This window comes from Hemicordylus capensis, chromosome 3 (genome assembly GCF_027244095.1).
Source record: "Hemicordylus capensis ecotype Gifberg chromosome 3, rHemCap1.1.pri, whole genome shotgun sequence".
Classification (NCBI taxonomy): domain Eukaryota; kingdom Metazoa; phylum Chordata; class Lepidosauria; order Squamata; family Cordylidae; genus Hemicordylus; species Hemicordylus capensis.
The window spans coordinates 231,732,275-231,757,589 of NC_069659.1; positions in this window are offsets into that span (position 1 = coordinate 231,732,275).

Genomic DNA, 25,315 nt, shown 5'->3' on the forward strand with positions numbered 1-25,315 from the left:
AGAATCATAGAGTGAAAGGGCCCTGCCTCCTAAGAACTTGCTGAGTTGCTACAAAGACAACACAGTACCCTGATAAATTCCAAAGCATGAGAGCATGGTGATGCTACCTGGCAATCGGGAGTGGTGGTGCATTGCCTCCTCCAGGAAAACCTGGGTGGGTTGAGCCCCACCTCCTCCACCTCACAGCCCAGAGGGGGCATTGCTGCCCTGGGAAATGGCGGGGGGGGGGGCTTGAGCCCCACCACCCCCATGAAGTTTACGCCCTTGTTTGGAGGTGCCAAGGATTGGACTTGGGACCTTCTGCATGCAAAGCAGATGCTCTCTCAGTTGGTGATGGCACCATCCCCTAAGGGGAATATCTTACAGCAAACAGTGCACACACATGTAGTCACCCATCCAAATGCAAACCAAGGTGAACCCTGCTTAGCAATGGGGACAATTTAGCTCTCCATCCCCACCACACTCCTTTGATGGCTGACAGCTGGCAGTTCATGTACCAGGTGTGCCCCACAACCCACTTTGATCTGGTCTCCCAGCAGCCTATTGAATCTTAAACAAGTTGTGGTAAAATAAACATATACTAGCTGGCCCGGGTGCAGAGCAGCTGTGCCTCTAGTTCTCCTCTCTTTTTCTCCCCCTCCTTCCCCCCTTATTCTCGCCCCTCCGGCTCCCCCCCCCGTTCTTAACCCCCTCTCTCATTTTCATCCCCCCATTCTCGGCCCCTCGTTCTCGACCCTCCCCCTTCTCTTCCCTCACTCCTCTCAGATCTCCCCCCATTCTTGGCCTCCTTTCTTCATTCTTGGCCCTCTCCCTCCTCTTCCCTCTCCCCTCCCCTCCCCTCCCCCCATTCTCGACCCATTTCGGGGCTCTCTGCACAGGCGCAGAGAGATCCGAATTAGGTTGAGTATTGCCCGACCAGTCAATTGGGTGGCAGGCGGGCCCAAGAAGGAGGTTTCACTGCCCTCTCCCACACCTGCTTGGTCGTCCTCCTCACGAGTAGGCTGGTTGGAGGTGATGTGTGCTCTCCTGTTGGCTCGCAGTGGAGGTGGCATGCACTTCCACTGGACTTCCCTCCCCCCTGGCCGCCGCTTACTCTCCCCCTGCCTGCCTGCCTTTTTCTCTCTCCGACTGGCTGCCTGGCCTGCTGCTGCCACTGCCCACTGTTTCCTCCCCGCCACAGCCGCCCGGCTGCCCACCCATTCACCTTATTTCCCAGCTGCCTGCCGCTTTCTCTCTCCCTCCACCTGCTTGCCTGCCTGCCCATCCGTTCACCTGCCTGTTGGCCTTTTCTTCCCCATTGCCACTGTTGCTCTCCTCTCCCCGTCCTGGCAGCTCACTTGTGAACTCTTGCGGGAGCTGCCACACATGGGATTAGCCTTAGAGAATTATATTGATAGATAGTCACAGTTTCACTCATAAGGCAAAGCAGAATGTTTTGAAAATTATGTGAGCATGAGAGAAATCCCTCCCTTCAATGTTACCTCTCTGGTTGGATTTTTAGAGAGATTATGTACAGCCTGACTATCTGTGAGGAGGCGGAGTTGTGTACGCCCTTTCCTTCAGACCACTGTCTAGACTAGAGTATAGAATGCTTTCACTCTACAAAAATACAGGAGCTGGCCATGCCATGTTTCCATACTCCTCCCAGGTCTGTATAAAAATGCCAGTGGAAGAGGACAGAAGTCTGCGCACAGACCTACTGATCTACATTTTCAGAATGCCAGTTGGGTACTGGGAACCGGCCCTGTTTCAGCCTCCATGTTTATCCCCCTGACAAACTCCCCCTATTTACAGAGTTAATGGCTGGCAGAATAAGAGACTCTAGCCCCAGCAGTCAATAGCTCACGTCAGAAAACCCGACTTGCATGGTGGAATGGACTGGGAGTGCGATGGTTGCTAGCTAACCCCCAGGCATGTGTGTATGTTGCCGAGGAAGACCCCAGAGACCTTTCTCTATGTAGACAGCACTGTTTTCTCTTGCGCTTTCTTTGGACTGTACACACAAAGGACACTGTTAGAAAGGGGAGAAGATTTACTGTGCTAGAACGCCACTGGCTGGGTTTTTAGAACAGCCTTTTGCTGCTTTCCCCATTCATTGAATTAGTGACTGATTATTCTAAAGCATTTTAAAGTTAGCTGAGTAATTAATTATTTCCCTTTAAAAAGCGCCAAAGATCTTTATGTGTGCATGTCTGTATGCTTGTGTGTGTGTGCGTGCGCGCACACACACACACGGACTTGCGGGGTGGGGAGAGTAGGGTAGGGAAAGGCCAAACCAGCCTTTCAAAGGCAAACCATCATTGTTTTACCTTGTGGCAATCAAGACAAAAATGGAATATTTTCTCTCTGCATTGGTTGCATTGGAAACAAATGGCCAATCTCTCTTTAGATGAACAAAAATACAGGGGTTGATTTTTACCACTGATCGACCACTTCGGCTTATTCCATTGATGTGAACTCTCTGGACCATAGGGATATTTCCTACCTAAGTTCTCATCCCATTTATGGGATGGTGAACAGGCACTGCCTCTGCTGTCCCCCAAGCCAAGCCACGTAGGCCAGGGTAGCTCTGCTAACTTACAGCATGACAGAGGAAGTAGTTTGCCTTAATAGAGAAAAGCTCCATTGTAGGGGTGTGTGGGACTGGTTTGGTTCAAACTGGGTCCAACCAGTTTGAGTTTGAACCAGACTGCCCCCCCCCCAAGTGGGGGCTGGTCTGAGTTCAAACAGGGTCAAGTAAATACGTTTCGGTTCTTTGAGTTTTTATTGTATATTAAATTGTTTTAATTATGTTAATGTTTTAATGGTTTTTATATTGTGAACGGCCCAGGGATGTTTTGTGTAGGGCGGTATATAAATCCACTAAATAAATAAAAATAAATAAAGCCCGGTTCAATTCAAACCGGTTTGAACTGGTTCAACAGTTCAAATGTGGCAGCCGCCATTAGCTGTATTGTTTACATTTCTTCTTCTTTTTTTTGCCCTTCTTATTGGTTTTTGGCCACTACCTTCTGATTGGCTACCTAGCTCCTTTGCTCTGGTTGGCTTGTTGTCATTCAAATCAGACTGTTGTCAGGGCAACTCTGTCCCCATTGGCTGGTGCAGAGGGACAAGGGGGGGGGAGCAAAAATGAGGTTGTTTCAAAGTGTATTTAAAGTCAGGCAGTGCCTGCCTGGCTTCTGGTTTCTGAAGAAGAGCTCTGGCTGTGCTACAGCTGCTTTGGATTGCTTCGCTGCTGCTTTGTGTCAATTGCTGCTGCACTGCTGCTGTTGAGGACCCCCCTGCCCTTCATGATCTGCTGAGCTGATCCCTGCCTACTGAGTAGTATTCCCTCTAAGGCATGTACACACAGGTGTTGGGGTGTGTTTTTTTTAACACACAGGTTTTTTAATGTCCACTCAGTTAATTTTAGATCCCACTCAGATTGAATCAGGAAGGTTCCACTCTGAATATACTTGAGCACAAACTGCCTTGATACTGCCACCCAGAACAAAACTCATTCCGCACAAAGATGGGGAAAAATTGAGGGAACACTGCTGCTGACCCCTGCCTGCCTGCCTCCTTTGGACCCCCCATGTGCCACTTTTGGACTCCTCCACCTGACACTGTTGGACCTCCTTGCTTGCTGCTGTTGGACCCTCTTGCCTGATCCCCTGCCTGCATCTGGCAGCACTGTGTGGGACCACTTTGAGTGCTACCAAATTGAGCCAACACATGCTGTCTGTGTCCACTGCAGGGCACTGCAGGGGAAAGGACACCTGACCAAGCATCTGAGGGCATCATTGATGTGGAGGCACATCCAACTGCATCATCCAGGTGTCTTTGCTCCTGCTGGTGGTGCTAGGCAGTTAGCTGTGCCCTCAATTTGCAGTGGCAAGAGACATGCTCCTGCTCCTGCTCTGAAGCCGGGCTGAGGACTGGAGTTGTGGAGCGGCTCAACACCAGGTTGGGTCAATTGGCAGAGCATGTTTTGGCCTGCCTGTGTGACCCAACCATGAAAGGCAATGCCATCACTCCTGGTGAGCTGCCAAGGTGGAAGGCCCTCCTGATTCAAGAGGTGAGGCAGGCAGAGTAGAGGAGGCTGGGCCAGAACCAGGAGGAGGGTGCAGGAGCACCTACATCTAGTGTGCAGCCCACACCCAGCATCAGCATCAGCACTGCTTTCCAGTCCAGCAGTGTGGTGTCCCTGGCAGCATCAACACAGCCGGCACTTCTACCTGTTCATTCCACCCTGTGGTTCAAACGGTGGTGCTTTGGTGACTTGGTAGGGGTACAGGAGGTGCTGACCATGCCCTGCACTGGTGCCAAGCAGAGTGTTCTTCAGTACCTGCAGGAGCTGGTGTGGCAGCTTGACTTACTGATGACCCCCGCCCACACACACACATTCAAAAACTCATTAAAGATTGCCCATTGCCCAATTGCTTTGCAGGTTGGGTGGTAGGTAGCGTACCATGTCATACCACCCAACCCATTTTTTTGTCCCTAGGCGCTACCCATATGGGATAATGGACCAGTTTGAATTCCCATTATTCCCTATGGCAGAACCACTTTGAAATGGTTTGACCCCGGTTTAAATTTGAACTGGACCAGCAGCTGAGTTGATGGAACTGGTACTTGAATCAGGCTCCCTGGTTTGAGTCTAGTTTGAACTTGATCCAAACCACAAAATCTGGTTTTCTGCACACTCCTATTCCATTGTCATTGTTAACACATCATTCTTCCAGGTTCCCAATTCTTGGTAAGTTATAAGCACTGTCTTATACTGAGTCAGGCCATTAATCCATCTAGTCCTATACTGACTGACAGCAGCTCTCCACTTCTCAGACAAGAGTATTGCCTAACCAGTGATGTAACAAGCGCTGAAAGGGGCTGTATGCAAGACCTGAACATGGTCCCCATCAAATAATTTCCCCATAGGAATCAATGGGAAATTCAAAAAGATTAATAATTCTGACTATTATCAGCACTCTCTCCAAACTAGAATTCCCAGGACAGGACTGATATAAAACACATACATATTTGTAGTGTAGACAGCTACATCTCTCCCCAGTGCTGAAGGATGACACTTTGCCTTCACCTCTGCTGGTGGCAATTATTACATCGGCTGTGGTTTCTCTATTATGATGCACTCATCACCCCTTGGTGATGGCTAAAGCTCAGTGATGTGGAGGATGCAGGAGAAGAAGCAGCATCTCACAGGAACAGCTTGGTTCTCCTCCTATCTCAAGAATAGATGGGATAATCATGGCAAAGCAGTTATGCTTCTTTTAAATATACAAGTGATTGGTAAGGCTGCCAAGTATGAAGTATCTTTCTGTTCTAGAAAAGGAATTTGAAATGGCTGGAGGCAGCTTGAAATCAAGCAATTCAGTAGATGAGGCAAGTACTTCAGCATCTCTAAATGACAAATTCTTTCACTTCCTTTATTTGTTTGGCTTTTAAATAACCTTTTTAGAAGATTTGGAATTTTAGGTTTAGAAGCTTTAGAATTTGCCAAGGTTTAATTCTAGATACCCCAGGGGAAAACATACTATGTTGCCTGGAGAAGTATCTTCACTCTGAAATAGACCAACTTAAACAGGAAATTGCAGACAATGACGACCTTCATTTTGGGAATCATCTGGAAAAGGTAAACAAAAATAATAGATTTTGCCAAGTTTAATAAAATAAATTCATAACAAAAATCTTGATGCAAAGTAAGGAATGATGCAAGGTAAGGAACATATCTTGTTGCACTGTTTTAGAAAAAGGGAAGCAAAAAACAATATTGACATAAAGAACACAGAGAGGTAAATGCTTTATTATTAAAGAAAGCAGCCATTTGGTTTCTTGCCTAGATAATGAGAGGCAACACATACACAATATCTTTTATTAGCAGGAAATGGCTTGTCTTGAAATGCATGACTTTCAGTTAGTTTAAGAAAGCAACAAACTCATTACAAAAATTCTGAAGATACACATTGGAGCTCTTCTCATGATCAGTGAGAGAAGAGCTCATGGGCTGTCTGTGCGGAAGGAAGGTTAAGCTTACCTTCCCCGCAGATGATTGGTTGCTGATCCCTGGGTGGGCAGATCGCCCACCAAGACAAGGGCAGCTCCGGGGTCAGAGTGCCGGGACACACCAATGCTCATTGCCCTGCCCCCTGGAGCCCAAATAATGCACCGTACAACAGGGGCGTAGCAAGGTTGGAATGGGCCCAGAGACAAGATTTTAAAATGCCCCCCCCAAAGTCCAGGGCCTCCGCACACCCCAGGCCCCCAAGGATTTAAGTCTGATATTCCAAAATAAGTATGCTGCCTGGAAATACATTTTACTGAATACACACACGCACACGTCACAATATATAGTGATACTAGTGTTTTCAGGCCCGTTGTAATAACGGGCGCTAGTAGGGGAGAGTTTCCCCCTCGCTGCCCCACTCCCTCGGGCCTTCCCCCCCCGCCCTCCCAGCTGCCCAAGACCTCCTTACCCGAAGCAGCCCGCAACAGTTGGACGAACTAAAAGCAGTTTTTGCGAAGAAGAGAGGAGCTCCCGAACAGAGCTCCTTTCTGTGCTAAGCCAATGCCCAAACTGCTGCTATGGACGCAAAGGACGCAATAGGCGTCCTTTGCGCCCAAAGCACCAGTTCGGAAAGAGGCTTAGCACAGAGAGGAGCTCTGTTCGGGAGCTCCTCTCTTCTTCGCAAAAACTGCTTTTAGTTCTCCCGACTGTTGCGGGCTGCTTCGGGTAAGGAGGTCTCGGGCAGCTGGGAGGGTGGTTGGCGGCCGTGGCAGCGGCCGCGGAGGCATTCTCCTGGGCCATTTTGGCCCTTAATCATTTGGGGGGGAGCGGGGAAGGAGAATTTGGGCAGCTGGGAGGGCGGGAGAGCGGGCGGCGGCGGCAGCCGGGCGGACTCTGGGGGCGCCGCTGCCGGTCCGGTCTGCCCCCGCCTCACATTCCCGGCCGGGCAAGGGCCCCAAGGACTCCCAGCCGCCCGGCTGCGGCGGTGGCGCCAGGCCTCGGCGGCGGCTCCACCACCACCTCGGCCAGCTTCCCCCGCCTCCTCCTCCCCCCGCCCGGCTTCGGCGGCGCGGCCAGGCTGCAGCCATGGCTCCGCCGCGCCTTGGCCGCGCCTCGGCCAGTGTCCCCCTCCTCCGCAGTCCCAGCTTCTTCGGGGCGGCCGTTTCTGGCCACCCAAGATGGCCGCCGGGTCCTGCCTGTCGTGCCTGCCTTGCTCTGTTCTGGGCATGTGCTCCGCACATGCCCAGAACAGGCGAGGCACGAACGCATGCTTGGTGTCCGTCCACGGACGGACACCAAGCATTTTATTAGAGAGGATACATTGAGTACTATACATTTGTTTTACTTTTAATGCCTAGAACACACTAGAAAGATGAATGATTAAAATGGACCCCTTGCTGCAGATTAGCAAAGGAGACTTTCAACCATGCAGGGTGAGCCTATGTTTGTTTTCTCAGAATTCTGCACAAATTCAGTCAAGTTCGATTCCAGGAGTCTTTTCACACCAGGCTTTTAAAGCCCTTTAAGACACATCTCCTCTGGAATGGAGGTGCTGCATTCACATGTTGGCCAGATTTACCCTGAAGTCCCTGCAAGTTATTGGAGAGCAGTTCACACACAAGAAAAATAAAATAAAATAAAAGCACAAGACATGCTTCACAGTTCTCACTCAGACCTTCTGGGTTGCAAAACAACTTGAACATAAGTGCATTTATAAATGAATGAATGAATGAATAAAATAAATATAATACTGTTTCTTCCAGAAGTTTTTGTAATTTTCTGCCATGAAACAAGCCACTTATAGGACTTTTTAGACAGTTTTTTTTAAGCCAGCAAATTTTCCAAGCTGTTTAAAAATAAATATTCAGAGACTTCTCAGTCCCTCCCCCCCATATCAAAGCCCTATGGCAAGCAGATGCCTATATATCCGGGGGCGGGGGGCGGGGAAGGTAACCACAAAAAGGAGTTCACACTCTACCTGGCAGCAAGGGGTCTTCTGCTGCAGAGACCAGTGGTGGCCACTCTGGCTGCCTCCTCCTTCCTGGCTGGCTTGGGCCCTACTGGAGTTCAGGCTTCACAGAGGCCTACACGGAGGCCTCCGTGGAAGCCCCGCCCACCCGCCGATCAGCTGAGAGGCGGGAGAAAAGGAGCTCTTTGCAGCTTGTCTGCTGCCTGGATTGCCGGCCAGGAGAACAAGCAGGAGAGACGGCGAACAGGGCAAGTGGCTGAGGAGCCTTGGGGCTGGGCAGGGGGCAATGGGGAGTCACGTGAGGTGCCTCTGGGGGGCCCCTCCAGGCAGTGGGGCCCCCAGACAACTGTCTCCCCTTGCCCGATCGTTGTTATGCGCCTGCCATACAAGTGCGTGGTGCATTACTGGGATCCCCCCAAGTGTGTCTGCCATGGCTTCAAGCAGCCGGGTCAGACACACAATTAAAAAATGAGGTCAAGGGAGCACTTTCTTTCTTAACATCATTTAAGCAGGAGGCTACATAGGCAGGTTTGCCACAGTGTAGCCACCGGGATTGGGCCGGTGGTTGGCTACTTGGTTTCTTTTCTGGCCCACTGGCCTTTTCGACCCAACTACAGAAGACATCTATCATGGTTAAATGTTAATCTGAAGATTGATTACTGTTTTGCAGATTGAAAGGCAATTTTCCCATTTAAAGATCTGTCCTCTCAAGAACATCTAATGGCACAGCAGAGAAATGACTTGCCTAGGGAGCAAGATGTTGCTGGTTTGAATCCTACTGGTATGTTTCCCAGAATATGGGAAACACCTATATTGGGCAGCAGTGATAGAGGAAGATGCTGAAAGGCATCATCTCGTACTGCACGGGAGGAGGCAATGGTAAACCCCTCCTGTATTCTACCAAAGAAAACAACATGGCTCTGCAGTTTCCAGGAGTTAACACTGACTCAAGAGCACAACTTTACCTTTACTTTTTCTCAAGAGATAAAGATATACTTCTCCAAGCTAAGTAAAAATACACCTTTGTCTTGCATGGGGAAAGAGTTGTGCAGAGGACTGGATGGTGGGCAATCTTTATTTGCAGGAAATTGCTTTACTTAAAAATCATAAAGCAATTCATGGTTTTCTACAAACTTAAGAAAGCAACAAACTCTTAACAAAAAGTCTGGTGTGAGGTGAGGAATAACAAAATTGTTGCTTTGCTTCAGGGAGAAGGAAATGTAAAACATCACCTATGTGGAAATAGACCCTTAAGAAGTAAGTCCTTTATTGCTAATGAAAGTGGCTACCTAGTTTCTTCCAGTGATTAAACCTATCATTGAAACACCTTTGATGGTTAAATATATGTTTGTTCATTTCTATTTTTTTTAATTTTTGGTACATTGAAAAGGAATTTTTAAAGTTTAAAAAGTTGTATATCTATTCTCTAAAGATGTCTTTAGAGAATGAGTGGTTATTCTTCAACAGATTATCTGTTGGGTCTGTACGTGGTTACTCTTCAACAGATTATATGGTTGTTCACACGACTGCTTGGGACTGGGAATGGCGGGGGTGGGGGGAGGCAGGATTGCACCTCTCTTCCCCCACACAATCACCTGTTCCTTCCCAGCCATGCCGATCGCATGCCCACACAAGCCATGCTGTGGCAAATGGTGCAGCACTTCAGAGGCCAGGAGAGTGAAGCCCAGGTGCCAGGAACCTCACAATGTACCCTGCAAGTAACACAGTGCATTGTTGAAATTCCTGAGGCCAGGTTGCTCCTTCCCCCAGCCTCTATGGTAGTAATGACTGTTGGCAGCCTGAATGGAGCTGTTGGCAGCCCATACACCCACACAACTTGGCGGTAGGGTAGGAGAGTGTGTGTGCATTCTCCTACCTAACTTTTAGACTGGGTACAAAACCTGGGCTATCTGGAAGAGAAGCGCCAGGATCAGTAGTGATTCCAATCATTCTTACAACCAGCTTTACCCAGGCTAGTGCTGCCCTACCTAGGTAGGGCTGATTGTGAGGACAGCCTTACTGTAAAATTAGCTTAAAAGAAAAGTCTGTCTTTTAAAATAATGTATGATCTATAAAACCAATCCATCTTTCTTGCAAAGTTGCACAGGAATATTGGCAGCAAAGGAATTTTGTTGCTTTATCCCATCCAGACGTAGCAGCACAAGGCACAAGAGAAGGAAGAAAGCCCTGAGACTAATGGCCAAGGGAAATAATGGCCAAGGGGCATTGAACTTGGGGGTGATAAGATGTTGAAGTCCAGCAACTTCTGAAGACACAGCTTTGAGAACCCTTTCTATAAAATGATATTATTTTTTAAAATCAAATTTCAGCAAACATTAAAATAAATCTATTGATTAGAACTTATTTTTGTCTCCTTTGCCTTTTTCTCTGATATATTGAGTACAAATTCTGAGCTTGTCTACACCACAGATTTAATTCTCATCCTGAAACATGAAATTTTACTCATAAGTAGGACTTTTTCTCTCAAGCAGTCCCATTGGTTATATTGAATGACACCCCCACACACACACTTTTCCAGACCACAGAACCTATAATAATTGTATATTTCACTTCAGGGGAGTGTAGCAGTGACCCCCCACTCCTACCCCAAGCATAGTGCCATGTGCAGCTGCAGGAGGCCTTCATCCTGCCCACAGATTCTCAGTGCAGCCAATCACTAGACTGCAGTCTCAGGTTGGTTTCTTTGATGGCTTGCTTGCTTGCTTATTTATTTTTGCATTTCTATCCTCTTCTTTCTCCAAGCAATCCAGAGCAGTCTACATGGCTATGTTTATCTCCACAACAACCATGTGAGGTGGCAGAACCACTTGCTTGAGTCACCGGCTGTTATTTGCTCTACAGACACATTTTCTGTGGCGCAAGGCAACTGCTCACCCCTTGTGGTCTACAGTGATCTTCTGGATTGAATACATTGGTCTGTGGTTGCTTGAAGGGGGTTGATGTTCTGTGGCAAGGGGATGACTGGACAAGATGAGTGCTGCATCCCTTCTACGTCACATTCCATTATAATAGATAAGAAATAATATCATATCTGAAGTAGAACTGAGCTGAATATTTGCAACACCGAAGTTGATCAAGTTAGCATGGCGAAAACTGGGGTCCAAGTCTGAGTGAAGGGAGCAATGGGTTCATCTTACAAAGGCCCAACCCTGGGCTGCAAGCCCGTTACTGCGAGGAAAAAATAGACAATAAATTGTCAGTCAAACTTGAGGATTTTATTCAAATGTATTGCTCTGTATGTATATAGGGTATCCAGATCATGGAAGATCTGGACAGTGAGCTGCTGGCCCAGACCGTTCCCTAGAAAACACACACACACACACACACACACACACACACACACACACACACACACACACACACTCTCTCTCTCTCTCTCTCTCTCTCTCTCTCTCTCTCTCTCTCTCTCTCTCTCTCTACTGGAACTCTAGGGGCCAAACCGCATGTTGCATAAAGCATGTCATTGTCAACTGCAAGCTTCTTATTTTTAACCCTAAACAACAGTCTCTGGTGGTGGGGTGGACCCAGACTGGACCCACAGCATGGAAGGAGGATTAAATCCTGTTCCTCTCTGATGTGGATCATCCTCCTTCACTACCACTGTAATTTGTCCCAGGAGGGAAGCTTCCATTGGTGCCAGTGAGGTATTAGAGTTTGTACTGGGCCCAGAAAAATGATGGTTGACAACTCAGATATGTCTCCAAGTCAGAGACCATCAGACGCACGACACTTCACTAATATGCATGATGAATTCACTTTTCTGCAGTGTATTTAAACCTATCTTTCAGAAGCCGTAAATTCATAATCCAGTACCTGTGGATTCAATGCACATCCCACATTATTCACCCACTGAGGCTGCTGTAGCAGCACCACTCTGACTATACATCTAGAACAGCTACTTTGGTTTAACAAATGCATGAGCCTCAAAACCTTGGCATTCTAATTCCTGCAGTGTTTCCACAGAAAAAGGAGTGGAAGTGAGGAAGAAGCAGGGGTATGGATTCCTTTTAAAAGAGGGGCAATGCCCTAACTCTTGAACTGTTTGTTCCTGCCAAGGCCACAAGAGCAGGACTCATTTTTCTCCTGTGGCGTACCGGGGGGAAACGGTGCCCAGTGGCGTACCAGGGGGAAACGGTGCCCAGGGCAAGCTATGGCCCTGAAATGGTGCCCCCCGCCCCCCCCGCCCCCACATACCTGGCCCAGTGTGGCGGCCGGCGATTCGGTGGTGGCGGGGTGGCGGCGATTCGGTGGCGGCGGCGAGTCCCGAGTGGCGGGTCACCCGCCGAGTGCGGCGGTGGCTGGTGTGGTGGCTGGCAGCATCCCATGGCCTGTGTTGTAGCGGCGGCGCGGAGTGCAGGCAGCGACGCTGAGCCGAGCGGCCCAGCGTCGGCGTCCCAACTGCGCAAGCACGCCTGGCGCGCCTGCGCAGTTGGGAAGCAACGCCGGGCCGCTCGGCTCGGCGTCACTGCCTGCACTCCGTGCCACCGCTACAACACAGGCCATGGGATGCTGCCAGCCACCACACCAGCCACTGCCGCACTCGGCGGGCAACCCGCCGCCGCCACTCGGCGGGCGACCCGCTGCCGAATTGCCGCCGCACGCCCGCTGCCACACTTGGTGGGCGATCCAGGGGGGGCAGCGGGGGAAAGCCACTTTTTGGCGCCCCCACGTGACCCTTCGGGGTGGCGTCCAGGGCACATGCCCCCCAGCCCCCCTATAGTTACGCCACTGAAGGTGTGCCCGTCCAGCACAGAAAGCATGTTTACTAGCACTGCTTAAAGCAGTGGTGCTCTTACCCCTGGACTTCGGAGCCAAAGTCGAGGGCCTCCAAACCCCCTGGGGGGACCCCAAATCATCTTTCATCTGTCCTGGGTGGTGTGGTTTGTGCCCTCAAGAACCTATGTGTTAAAAAATGATGCTTAATTTGCAGCGGGGGGTGGGCCACCAAAGACCTTTAGGACCAGGCTCCAAAAATACCTAGGTGCTTCTCTGGCTGAAAGCAGAGCCTGGAAGAACTCTGATCTTTCCCCAGAACTTTACTGAATGTGATCCTCCTGGAGGATGGAGGCATAGGGAGAATAGATGTCCTATTCTTCCACCCTAAAAACAAGGGGTGGGGCTATAATAGAACAAATGGGTTCCAAGGACCTGGGCTGCCCAACTCGTGGGAGCCACCTGCCTCGCCCCTACCCCCACCCCCAGGACTCATTTCTGAGCCTGCATTTGCTGGCTGGCACATCGGTTTCCCTTTCTCTCTCTAGCTAGAGGGGGGAAACACATGCCCCAGCCAGCAAACGTTGGCTGGGAATGAGCTCTGTAGAGCTCCCATGGCCCTTCTGGGGCTCTGGCCATGCCCACTGCATGTGGCATCGCTCACATGTCACATGCATCCATAAGTGGGTGTTATTGGTGCTCACACTGCGTGCACCTGGCAGGGCCATGGGGAAGAGGTGAGCATGGGCCCCCATTCCCCTGGCTATGCCAGCGCCTAAAAACGTGTATGGATCTCTCTAAAACCTGGTTTTTATTCCATTAATAGAATTATGACTTGAATTTTACAGACTAGAATTGTTTCTGTATATATTCTTTGTCAAAGCCAAATAAAGAGGCTGGAACAAATATGTAACAGTTACAAACATGAAGACTCATTCAGAAATATGTGTTTTTTAATGTCCTTATGAGGATTGCCACTGCTGCCCGGTGTAATGTAACTGATCCCAGTATGATTGGATGTCTGGAAGGAAAGAAAGTTGACTTTGTCAAACTGACTGTGAGAGGGGGATCGGGTGCTTTTGCAGCGTGTGGCACAGCTCCCTTGCTTGAATCAGCTGAGCTCATTTACTGAAAAGGCCCATTGAAACAACCTGCTGTTTATGTACTGAGGTCAGATGTGGACTCCTCTCAGCAGATTTTGGCATGTCAAACCAGATGTATGGATCTTTATTTATTTTCACATTTCTATCCCTCCAACTAACTGGATCTAGGGCTCAAACTAGATGTGATATTAATAGTGTGGGAGCCATAAAAACCACTCCTACATGGGTGCCATGATGGCTGCTATGCCTCTAGCATCACATTCATGAACACAGAACCACATGGTGTGGCAGAACTATCATATGGAAATATCCTCATGCCCATGTTAGTGGCCCCTGGGAGGGTGTGGCCCTGACTCGGGGACATTCCATGCGATAGTGTACAACCACGCAGATCTGACAGCTTACAACAAGGGTGTTCAGAGGCCACCCCCTGCATGTGGAAATGGTTTCCCTGGCTGCCATGTGACCTCTGCCATATTTGAATTAGGCCTTAAATAATTGCAATCTACTTGGAATTCCAAGTAGACCCCTGGAAAGTTCCTAGAACAGATTATTAATCAGTTGGTCTGCGTGTGCACTTTAAAAAGAATGTGATCAACATTACTGTGAGCCAGCATTGGTCTGTCAAGATCATGTCATGCCAGGTTAATCTTAATCCCCTTTAAAGTATATTTATTAATTTGTTTGTTTGTTTGTTTAAAATAACCAGACACCATTACAATACATTTACAAAAACCATCATTAAAGAAAAGAAAGAAAGAAAGAAGCCCAAGCCTATAATGACAAAACATTAAACCCATAACACTCTACAATGTCATGGTCATTCTTAAACAAATACATCTTTCCAAACTTGGATGAATTGGGTTGTCGCCTCTTTACCACAATTTTTAATAGTTCAGAAATAATAATAGATCCTGCCAAATCATAATAAAAAATTGGGATGGAATTACACCTTTTTGAATCTATAAAGAATAAGTAAGTTTGTTGGCTGTTGCAATATACCAGAGTTTGTTATACCAATCCTCAAGGGTTATCTCCTTTTGGTGGGGATAGAGTTACTAGTTTAGTAGATCAGGGGAGTGTGATGGACACAGTATATCACGATTTCAGCAAAGCATTTGACAAATGCCCAATTCAGACATTATGCTGTAGGAGTGTACAGATATCTGTGTGCTCGTACAGATGACTGTGTGAATGACTATACCTGAGTTCATTTTAAAGGTGAACCTGGATACAGGTCCTTCAAATGCATGGTACAGATAGGAAGTGTACTTCTGTACCTGCATTCAGCATAACTTGTGTTATGCTGTACCTGTACACTGTACACTAATTGTACAAGTGTGGAACATAATGTGTGAATGGGCCCAAAGTCTTTCATGATATCCTTGTTGACCACATGGTAAAATGAGGGCTGGATGATACTTCTGGTGGGTGGATTTACAACTGGTAGAATAACTGTACCCGTGTCAACCTGGAGGGAGGTATCAAGTGGAGTGCTACAGGACTTTGTCTTGGGCACTGTGAAGTTCAACATTTTTATAAATGATTTGGGAGAGGGATGTTTAGCAAACCTAGAAATTTGACACAAAGCTAGGAGGGGTTGCTAACACTTTAGAAGATTCAAAATGATCTGGACAGGCTCAAACACTGGGCAAAAACCAATAAGATGAAGTTCAACAGAGACAATGTTAAAGTCCTGCATCTGCGTAGGACAAATAATGCACAAGTATAGAATGGGAAAGACATGGCTTGAGTGTAAGGTGAAAAGGATCTAAGTGTTTAATAGACCACAGGTTAAACCTGAGCCAGCAGTGTGATGCAGCTGCTAAAAAAGCAAATGCATTCCTTGGCTGCATTAACAGAGGCAGAGTGTCCAGACCACAAGAAGAAATTGTTACTCTCTGTGGTGTACTGATCAGACCTCATTTGGAATACTGTCCAGTTATGGGCCCTGCATGCAGAAGGTTCCAAGTTCCCTCCCTGGCATCTCCAAGATAGGGCTGAGAGAGATTCCTGCCTGCAACCTTGGAGAAGCCGCTGCCAGTCTGTGAAGACAGTACTGAGTGAGATGGATCAATAGTCATAGTCATAGTCTTTATTTTGGTCTTTGACCAGCACAACAGAAAAATGTGCAAAAACGGTTCAAACAATCTACTCCTGCAAAAAAAATAAAAAGTCTCTATAAAATTACTTAGTATAATATGTAGAAGAAGCTAGAAGTTACAACTATGAACATAAAACTATATATAAAAGTTAGTCAACACTAATAACAGAATGACACTGAGTATAAAGGTAGCAAGAAAGCAAAATTATGTAATTAATACAGAGCGGTGTTAAATCTCATAGAATATTTAGTTCTTAATGAGCTCTAAATGAATTTTGCTAGCTATAAGGCAGAAATTAGCTACATTATAGGGTCTAGAGTCATTCTGATATGCCAAGAGGAAATTTAGGTAAAAGGAATCAGTACAGCCTATATATGAGTTAATATCTGAAGAGATGAGCTTATGCCAAATATCACGGTAACCAGGGGCGTAGCAAGGTTGGAGTGGGCCCAGAGACAAGATTTTAAAATGGGCCCCCCCCCAAAGTCCAGGGCCTCCGCACACCCCAGGCCCCCAAGGATTTAAGTCTGATATTCCAAAATAAGTATGCTGCCTGCAAATACATTTCACTGAATACACACACACACACACACACGTCACAATATATAGTGATATACATTGAGTACTATACATTTGTATTACTTTTAATGCCTAGAACACACTAGAAAGATGAATTATTAAAATGGGCCCCTCGCTGCAGATTAGCAAAGGAGACTTTCAACCATGCAGGGTGAACCTATGTTTGTTTTCCCAGAATTCTGAACAAATTCAGTCAAGTTTGATTGCAGGAGGTTTTTCACAGGAGGCTTTTAAAGCCCTTTAAGACACATCTCCTCTGGAATGGAGGTGCTGCATTCACATGTTGGCCAGATTTACCCTGAAGTCCCTGCAAGTTATTGGGGAGCAGTTCACACACAAGAAAAATAAAATAAAAGCACCACACATGCTTCACGGTTCTCACTCAGACCTTCTGGGTTGCAAAACAACTTGAACATAAGTGCATTTATAAATGAATGAATGAATAAATAAAATTAATAAAATACTGTTCCAGAAGTTTTTGCAATTTTCTGCCATGAAACAAGCCACTTATAGGACTTTTTAGATAGTTTTTTTTAAGTCAGCAAATTTTCCAAGCTGTTTCAAAATAAATATTCAGAGACTTCTCGGTCCCTCCCCCCCCATATCCAAGCCCTATGGCAAGCAGATCCCTATATATGGGGGTGGTGGCGGGAAAGGTAACCACAAAAAGGAGTTCACACTCTACCTGGCAAATGCTGGTCTGGGTTGAGCAGGGCAGCAAGGGGTCTTCTGCTGCAGAGAACACTCTGGCTGCCTCCTCCTTCCTGGCTTGCTTGGGCCCTACTCAAGTTCAGGCTTCACTGCGGCCTACACGGAGGCCTCCGTGGAAGCCCCGCCCACCCGCCGATCAGCTGAGAGGCGGGAGAAAAGGAGCTCTTGGCAGCTTGCCTGCTGCTTCGATTGCGGGCCAGCAGAACAAGCAGGAGAGACGGCGAAGAGGGCAAGTGGCTGAGAGGCTATGGGGCTGGGCAGGGGGCAATGGGGAGTCACATGAGGTGCCTCTGGGGTGCCCCTCCAGGCAGTGGGGCCCCCAGACAACTGTCTCCCCTTGCCCTATCATTGTTACGCGCCTGACGGTAACAGTGAGAGTACAAGAGTACGTGAGCTGTCCTTTCAATCTCACCAGAGCCACAGGGGCAAATACGCTCTCCATATGGAATTCTTTGGTATCTCCCTTCCATCACAGCTGTGCACAAGGCATTGCATCGGACCAATGTCAGGGCTCTGCGGTACTTTGGGACTGTTAGCTGGTTTAAATAGTTGGCAGGGGTAAAACTCAGAATTTGATTGCCCCAAAAGACACCAACTGAATTGAGCTCTGGTCAATTTGCCGCTCCATATCATAAATTCTTTCCCTTATTTTGAGTCTGGCATTTTCATAACCCAGGGTTAGCAGTGCAGTGGGAGAAAAACCATAATAATATAGCCTTTCCTCCACTTCTTTTCCCCACCTTGGGTGATATATGCCCTTCAGCACCAACAGAGCTAAACCAATGGGATGGAAAATCAGCTTAAGCCAGAATTCAAAAATAATAATCCAAGCCCTAGCCTCAACTTTGAGCAACCCTGCTTCCAGCCGTAGAACCACCCTAGGAATGCAGCTGAAGACCTGAAATATATTCTTCAGGAAATTAGATTGAACCGCTTCTAATTTAGAGAAATTAGGATATATGCCCAGCTGCACTCCGTACAAGAGCTGTGTACGGAGGATCAATAGTCTGACTCAGTATAAGGCAACTTGTTCTTATGTTCCTGTTTTTAAAAGGACATGGATAAACTGGATCGGGTTCAGAGGAAGGCAACACATTTTTTTTTGAGAGTCTGGAAACTGAGCTGTATGAGGAATGGCTAAAGGAGCAGGGTGTGTTTAGCCTGGAGAAGAGAAGACTAAAGGGAGAAATGATCAACCTCTTCAAATATCTGAAGGGCTGTCATATAAAGAATTGACTTGTTTTCTGTTGCTGCTGGGGGCAGGACTAGAACCAATTAGTTTCAATGAAAGGGAAACAGATTTAGGCTCGACCAGGGATTCCCAACTGGTGGTACTCCAGATGTTGCTGAACTACAACTCCCATCATCCCCAGCCACAATACATTGTAGCTGGGGGCGATGGAGTTGTAGTTCAGCAACATCTGGGGTGCCACAGCTTGGGAACCCCTAGGGTAGACTTCAGGAGGAACTTCCTAACTCTAAGCACTGCTTGACAGCGGAACAGTCGATCTTGTGCAGTGGTGGGTTTTCCTTTGCTAGAGGTTTTCAAAGAAAGGGTGGGCGGCCATTTACAAGGGATGGCACAGCAGATTCCTGCACCGAGAAGTTGGAATAGAAGACTTCCCACACCTTTTCCAACTCTGCAAATTCTGTTGCTCTACAGTGAGTCAGCTTTGTTGACTTATATTTGAATTTATGACATACCTTTCCATAATGTTTTCAAGGTGACTCACTATAATGAGATTTATAATACTGAGGCTCGCTTGGGCAGCACCCCTGCCCAAGTTGTACTGAACAATAGGGCAGCTTCCCAATTTCCACACCCTCCATACTCAACTGAGCTGAAGTCTTGGATCACCGATGAAGGAAGCTGCCTTTCTCAGAGTCCAATCACTGGTTCATCCAGCTCGAATTGGCAGCAAATCTCCAGGCATTTTAGACAGGGGTCTTTGTCAGTCCTGCCTGGAGATGCCAGGGATTAAACCTAGGATTGTGCTGACTACAAAACAGGTGCTCTCTTACTGAGTTCCAGCCTTTCCCCAATGCTGGCTTGTGTCTTTGAGTGATTGGGTCTGAGTGCTCATGTTTGGCGAGAGCAAGTAGATGTTTCCTTGTGTTGATTTTGGGGAACAGCGGGGAAGATCTGGCCTGGGGTACCAGAGAGATGCCTAAGAGGGGAGAAGTTGTGTGTGCATCACCAAAACGTGGAGGGAATGTTCTGAACAATTCCAAGTCAAAATTCTTCAGAAGGCATGCATTCAACTTTGACTCTTTGTCCAATGGAAGACATTCTCTTATTTGACTTGCAAATTTGTGGAGCACTATCCTTCAGCTCTGCGTTGACATCCTGCATTTTACTGTTCCAGAGATTGCCTCTCCTCTCCTCCCTCTATACATAGAAGTGGTTGCAGTCATTTGAATGAGAACGGTGTGTAATAAAATATTTGCAGAATCAAAGGATTTGAGGGGTTGAAGTAACCCAAAGGTGAACTAGCCTAATCTCTCTCCAATGGAGAAGCTCATCCATACCCGCTCCCTGTCCTACAACTCTATCAACAAGTGCAGCAAGAGCAGACTCTCATGGCTAAAGTAAGCTAGGACACTTTACAAAATCCATCCCATTTGGGATTTTGTAACAGTATCATCAGCCAATGATATGACCTTTGGTGGCAGTAGAGAATTCCTTTCCCACCCTGTTCACAAGCCAGCCTAACCATGACTGGGTTTATTTGTAGCAGAGAGGACTTGGGACAATTTTGATTTGTAATAGTAATATAATGCTGTCTTGCTTTGCATGTTTTTGTACACCGCCCAGAATCTTCGGAGTGGGTGGTATATCAAATGTTTCAATCAAACAAACAAACAAACAAACAAACAAACAAACAAACAAATGTTTTGGTATGTGCAAGTGCTTGACACTGTACACATAAGCAGGTTTGCCAAGTACGCTCTTGTGAAGTGTGGTAATCTGCTCATATTTTGAATTTTAGCAAGGCTGCTCATAGGCTATTTAATCACTGTTAATATGTTTTTATACTTTTGTTTTATAATTGCTGAAAGGACCATCATGGGTATGCTTGGGACAATAAGTGCTACTTAGTATATACATACAACCTGCTCAGACTTAATATATCACTGAGACAAAAGCTCATACATGTCACCACAGGAACACCCTTCTCATATATGTTTATACATACAGTCACCATGCCTACTAATGTTGATGGGTTGAATGGATGGATACAAATATGAATACGAATATGATGAATATTTATATACTGCTTTTCAACAAAAGTTCCCAAAGTGGTTTAGATAGATGGATAGATAGATAGATAGATAGATAGATAGATAGATAGATAGATAGATAGATAGATAAAAATAAAAATAAAAATAAAAATAAAAATAAAAATAAAAATAAAAATAAAAATAAAATGGCTCCCTGTCCACAAAGGGCTCACAATCTAAAAAAAGAAACCAGCAACAGCCACTGGAGGAGTGCTGTCCTGGGGATGGATGGGGCCAGTTGCTTTCTCTCCCCCTGCTAAATAAAGAGAATCCACTTTTAAAAGGTGCCTCTTTGCTCAGTTATCAGGGCTAGGTGGATGGGAAGGAGGGAGGGATTAGATTTTTATTCCATCCTGCTTCCAATGAGCTCAGATTGACATACACCCCTCCACTTTTTCTCAGAACAATACTGCAGGGTAGATAGGGCTAAGAGATCATGATTGCCCTAAGACCACCCAGTGTTATGTCCAAAGCCATATTTAGCTATTCTGGGGGCTAGTTCAGATGTGCATTTCAATAGCTATAGCATCAGACGTTGACTTACCACAGATAGCTTTCCCATTGCAGGATATCAACCCAAACCCAACACAATGGAGCCTGCTCACACATTCAGCTGAGATGAGTTCTCATGTGTTGAGCAATCAAGTGATGAGAAACCAAGTGATGCACACATGTGTGTGAACGCTTGCACCAGTTCTTATTTGTGCACCTTGTTAGACAAATATATAAAATGTATTTTTTTACTTTCTATTCATACTCAGTAGTACTGCTTACATTAAAAATGCCACACTAATCCAATAAGTCAGTTATCAAACCAGCTGCTACAATCCAGCTAACATCACACTTAGATTCAGCAGGGTTTGAAATGATGGAGAGCTGGTCATGTGGTAGCAAGCATGTCTTGTCCCCTTAGCTAAGCAGGGTCTGCCCTGGTTGCATTTGAACAGGGGACTAGAAGTGTGAGCACTGTAAGATATTCCCCTCAGGGGATGGAATCGCCCTGGGAAGAGCAGAAGGTTCCAAGTTCCCTCCCTGGCTTCTCCAAGATAGGGCTGAGATAGATTCAAGCCTGCAACCTTGGAGAAGCCACTGCCAGTCTGTGAAGACAATACTGAGCTAGATAGACCAATGGTCTGACTCATTATATGGCAGCTTCCTATGTTCCTATGATGCCAGTATTGAAAGGGAGTGAGTGTTAACCTGACAAATGTTCTTCACAGGGGTGTAACTATAATAGGGCAAGGGGAGACAGTTGCCTGGGGGCCCACTGCCTTGTGGGCCCCCCAGAGGCAAGTCACATGACTGACTCCCCCAGCCACGAACCCGCCCGGGCTTCCTTCAGTTGTATTCATCCTCTGAAATTGATGTGAGTGTTAAGACCTGGAGCTACCAGAACAGCAAGTCTTTCTCTAGTACCATTAAATGACTTTAATGTCCACAATTTACAAAACCTTTAAAAAAAATTTAGGATGATGTTCTATTGTGGTATATATATTCTATTGTGGTATATATATATATATATATACCATTGTGTGTGTGTGTGTGTGTGTGTGTGTGTGTGTGTGTGTATGCTTTTTGTTACCACTATTCAGCCTCATTTAAGATTTCTTTACTTCATGAGCTGAGCTTCAGTGAGGGGGCGCCCATTTCAAATCTCGTCTCTGGGCCCACTCCAACCTTGCTACGCCCCTGGTTCTTCAGAATAGCTAGCAGAGAGTGCCAAATGGAAACCTTTATATCTGTCATGTAAATCAGCTACAGAGCCCCCTCCCAAGCTCCTGAGTACTTCTTCCCTTCATTAAAAGAATTTTTTTTAAAAAGTATTAAGGTACGGATGTTTCTTTGGGATTATGTGGCGGAAATTTCTTTCCACCAATTTGACGAGATATTTGTAAAACCTTCCCTAGCTTCTCCTCGAGCTTCTGTTTAGCAAAGCGCTGCCTCCCTGATCGTTTTCTTCAGGGGGCTTTGTAGACTTCAGAACTTTCCTTCTTGCTCTACTAGTAGCAAGTCTCTCCGCCAGCAAGCCAAATCAGGAGGAGCCGAGGGTGGTGTGTGTATAAATCCTTTGTCTTTCTTTTCACAGTCTGGTTGCTCAACAAGGGCAGTGACCCACGGAGGGATTCCAGCTTCTGTAGGAAAGGGTGCTTCTCCACCCTTCTCCAAATGAGCGCCTCTCTCTACACTCATACCATGCAGCTGGGGTGTGATTGTTCTAGGTTCCCCCATTCCTAGCAGAAATTCCCAAGAGGACGCTTCCCCAGACCAGAACTAATGTAGCTCGCCAAATTTTACCTAGGTCAACAAATGGGGTGCATTTTCACAGCGGGGAAGCGAAGTTTGTTCCTAGGAGATAGCTGCTCCTCGTGTCTTGGGGACCCTGTGGTGATGTGTCTCCCCGACTTCTAAGGTGGAAAAAAATGATTTGAATTTGCTACCTCTTTGGAGATGGGGAAAGAGGTCTGTGCATCTTGCGCTTGGCATATGCGTTCCAATCACAGACTGGCGGTGGCGAATGGTGCAAATCGGGCAAAAGGAAAGGGAAGGAAGAGAGGGCATCTGTTGAACTATAAAGTCCCCCTCCTCAAAGCAATTCTTGTTCGCAGCAAGATTAGCATGACTGGAGGCGGGGGGGGGGGGGCGGGAGAGACGCAGCGAGGTGATTGACCAGCGATCTGCCCCGGGTAGGTATATCAGGACTAACAGCTGTTCCCTCTGTGTAGAGTGTACATACGCAGTCGCTCAACATATGGCCCCACAAATCACAGTTTCTGGCAAATGGCTCCCCCCTCCTCCCAACAAGCCTCTGGTTTGTGGGGAGGGAGAGAACAAGCGGGGCAAAAGGACGCTGAGAAGTCTCCATGAGCGCGACAGGTGTTGGCGGTGCGCGCTTGCACCTTTCACGCATTGAGCGCCGCTCAGCTCTCTTCTCAAAAGTTCGTTTGTCCAGGGCTGAATGGGAGATGATGTGCGTGTGGCTGTGGATGGGGGTACATATACAAAGCCTTGCCCGCTTTGGGCTGGCCCCCCATCCCTTGTCTCGGCGTGTCTGGCTGCGTGGCTCGCTTTCCTTTTCCGAGTGCTTCACGTGCGCCTCAGGTTACCCCAGAAGGTAACATATGGTGTCCCTCTCACCTCTCCAAAAATAATAATGAGGGGGAAAGTCTGCCGGGGAGAGCGGGGCTTTCAGAGACCCGGATGGCCTGATTTTATTTTATTTTTTATGGGCTGTGTGTGCGCCTCCGCTTGTATTGACATTGGGAGTTTGTGTGTGGGAAAAGGAAGCCAGACGCCCTGTTATCTCCACAAGCCCTCCTCAGATTAAACAGTACCAGTTGGTCGCGGCAGCCTGCAAAGCAAAGGCCCAGATTGCACGAACCCTTCCTCGACGCCTGGCAGGCGAAAGGTGGGATGCTCAGCTCCTCTGGTTACCATATGCTTTCAATAAAATAAGACAAATAGGACGGGGCGATAGGGATTGCTGTAAACCTGTTATAAAGTAGCAGAAGGGAGGCCAATGTAAACGCCAGCAGGGCCCCTCCTGGAAGGGCCATTTAATGCCAGGCAGGCATTCAAGCTGCCCAGACAGGTGTGAGGAAGAAGCCAGAGCAGGCCCCCCTCCTTACCCCGGTCGATTTTTATCACGTTTGTGGTAATATTGTGCTTGTTATGCTAACTATGAGTAAACAGAAGCCACCAGCCAATTGTGGCAATTGGAGGAAAGTTATCAGAAAATGGCACAAAGTGGGGGTGGGGGAGGAAGCGAAGGTGATTTAACAATAAAGTTGCCTTGTTTTTCTGAGCAGGTGATGGCTGCCCCCAGCCTCATGATTAATGTTTCCCCAAAGCACTCCACTTTACAATCTCTTGTCATTATTTATTAAACGAAATCTATTTATTATTATTTTAGCAAACAGTGCTACCAGGTGGGGCTTTCTTTTCCCTCTTCAGCTTTTGTTTGAAGGACGTTTGAAGTGGGCAGTCTAAGGGGTTGGTAACTCGCTCACCAGATTTTTGTCATCCATTTGTGTGCAAGCAGAAAAATCTGCCGACGCTCTTCAGTGCCCCCCCCACCCCCGCCTTGTCGCAAATCTAAAAGGGCACACAAAATTCGGGAGGGCTCAGGGGAGAAAAGTCTCTATCCCCCCGCCCCACTCAGTCTCTCTTGGGGAAAAAAAGAAGGGCAAGTCTTTCATACCCCCCTATTGAAAGAAAAAAAAGGGAAGGGAATCGAGCGGCTGTCGCCAGATGCACAATGCTCAACTTAAACTGTGCCTCTCCCCTGCGCTTTTGGAGACAGCCGTGCGTAAAAGAGGCATCAGGGGGCCCCCACGATACCTGGAGCATGAAGGAAACTGCAGATTGCCTGAGGTCCCTGTTCCAGCTCTGGAGAAGGAGCTGTTTCAGCACCACCGCTTCCCACATAGGGATTTGTTATAGATCTTAACCGGGATTCTCGTCGCCGAGTCCAACTCTAGCTAGGAGTGGTTTTGGTGAAGGGAAGTGGAACCCAGTAAAGCACTCCAATAAGGCCCTTTGTGCTTAACAAAGATTCCAGTCCCACTTCGAGTCCAGTTCAGCGGAGGCCTCTAAATATGGAAAGGGGCCCAGCGTTTCTCACTCACCCCCTGTGGCAGGAAAAATGACGTGCGGAGAGGCAGTTTGCCAGGCTCTGAAAAGCAATTGCGCAAATTCCGAGGCAATTTTTGCGCACGAAAACACCTCTTTTTTCTTTGCCGTGGGCAACTTTGCTAAGGATAAGACATGCTTAGACTTTAGAGTTCCCAGCACCAACTCTCTCTGGGATCCCAACCCCCTTGGTGCTTCAAAC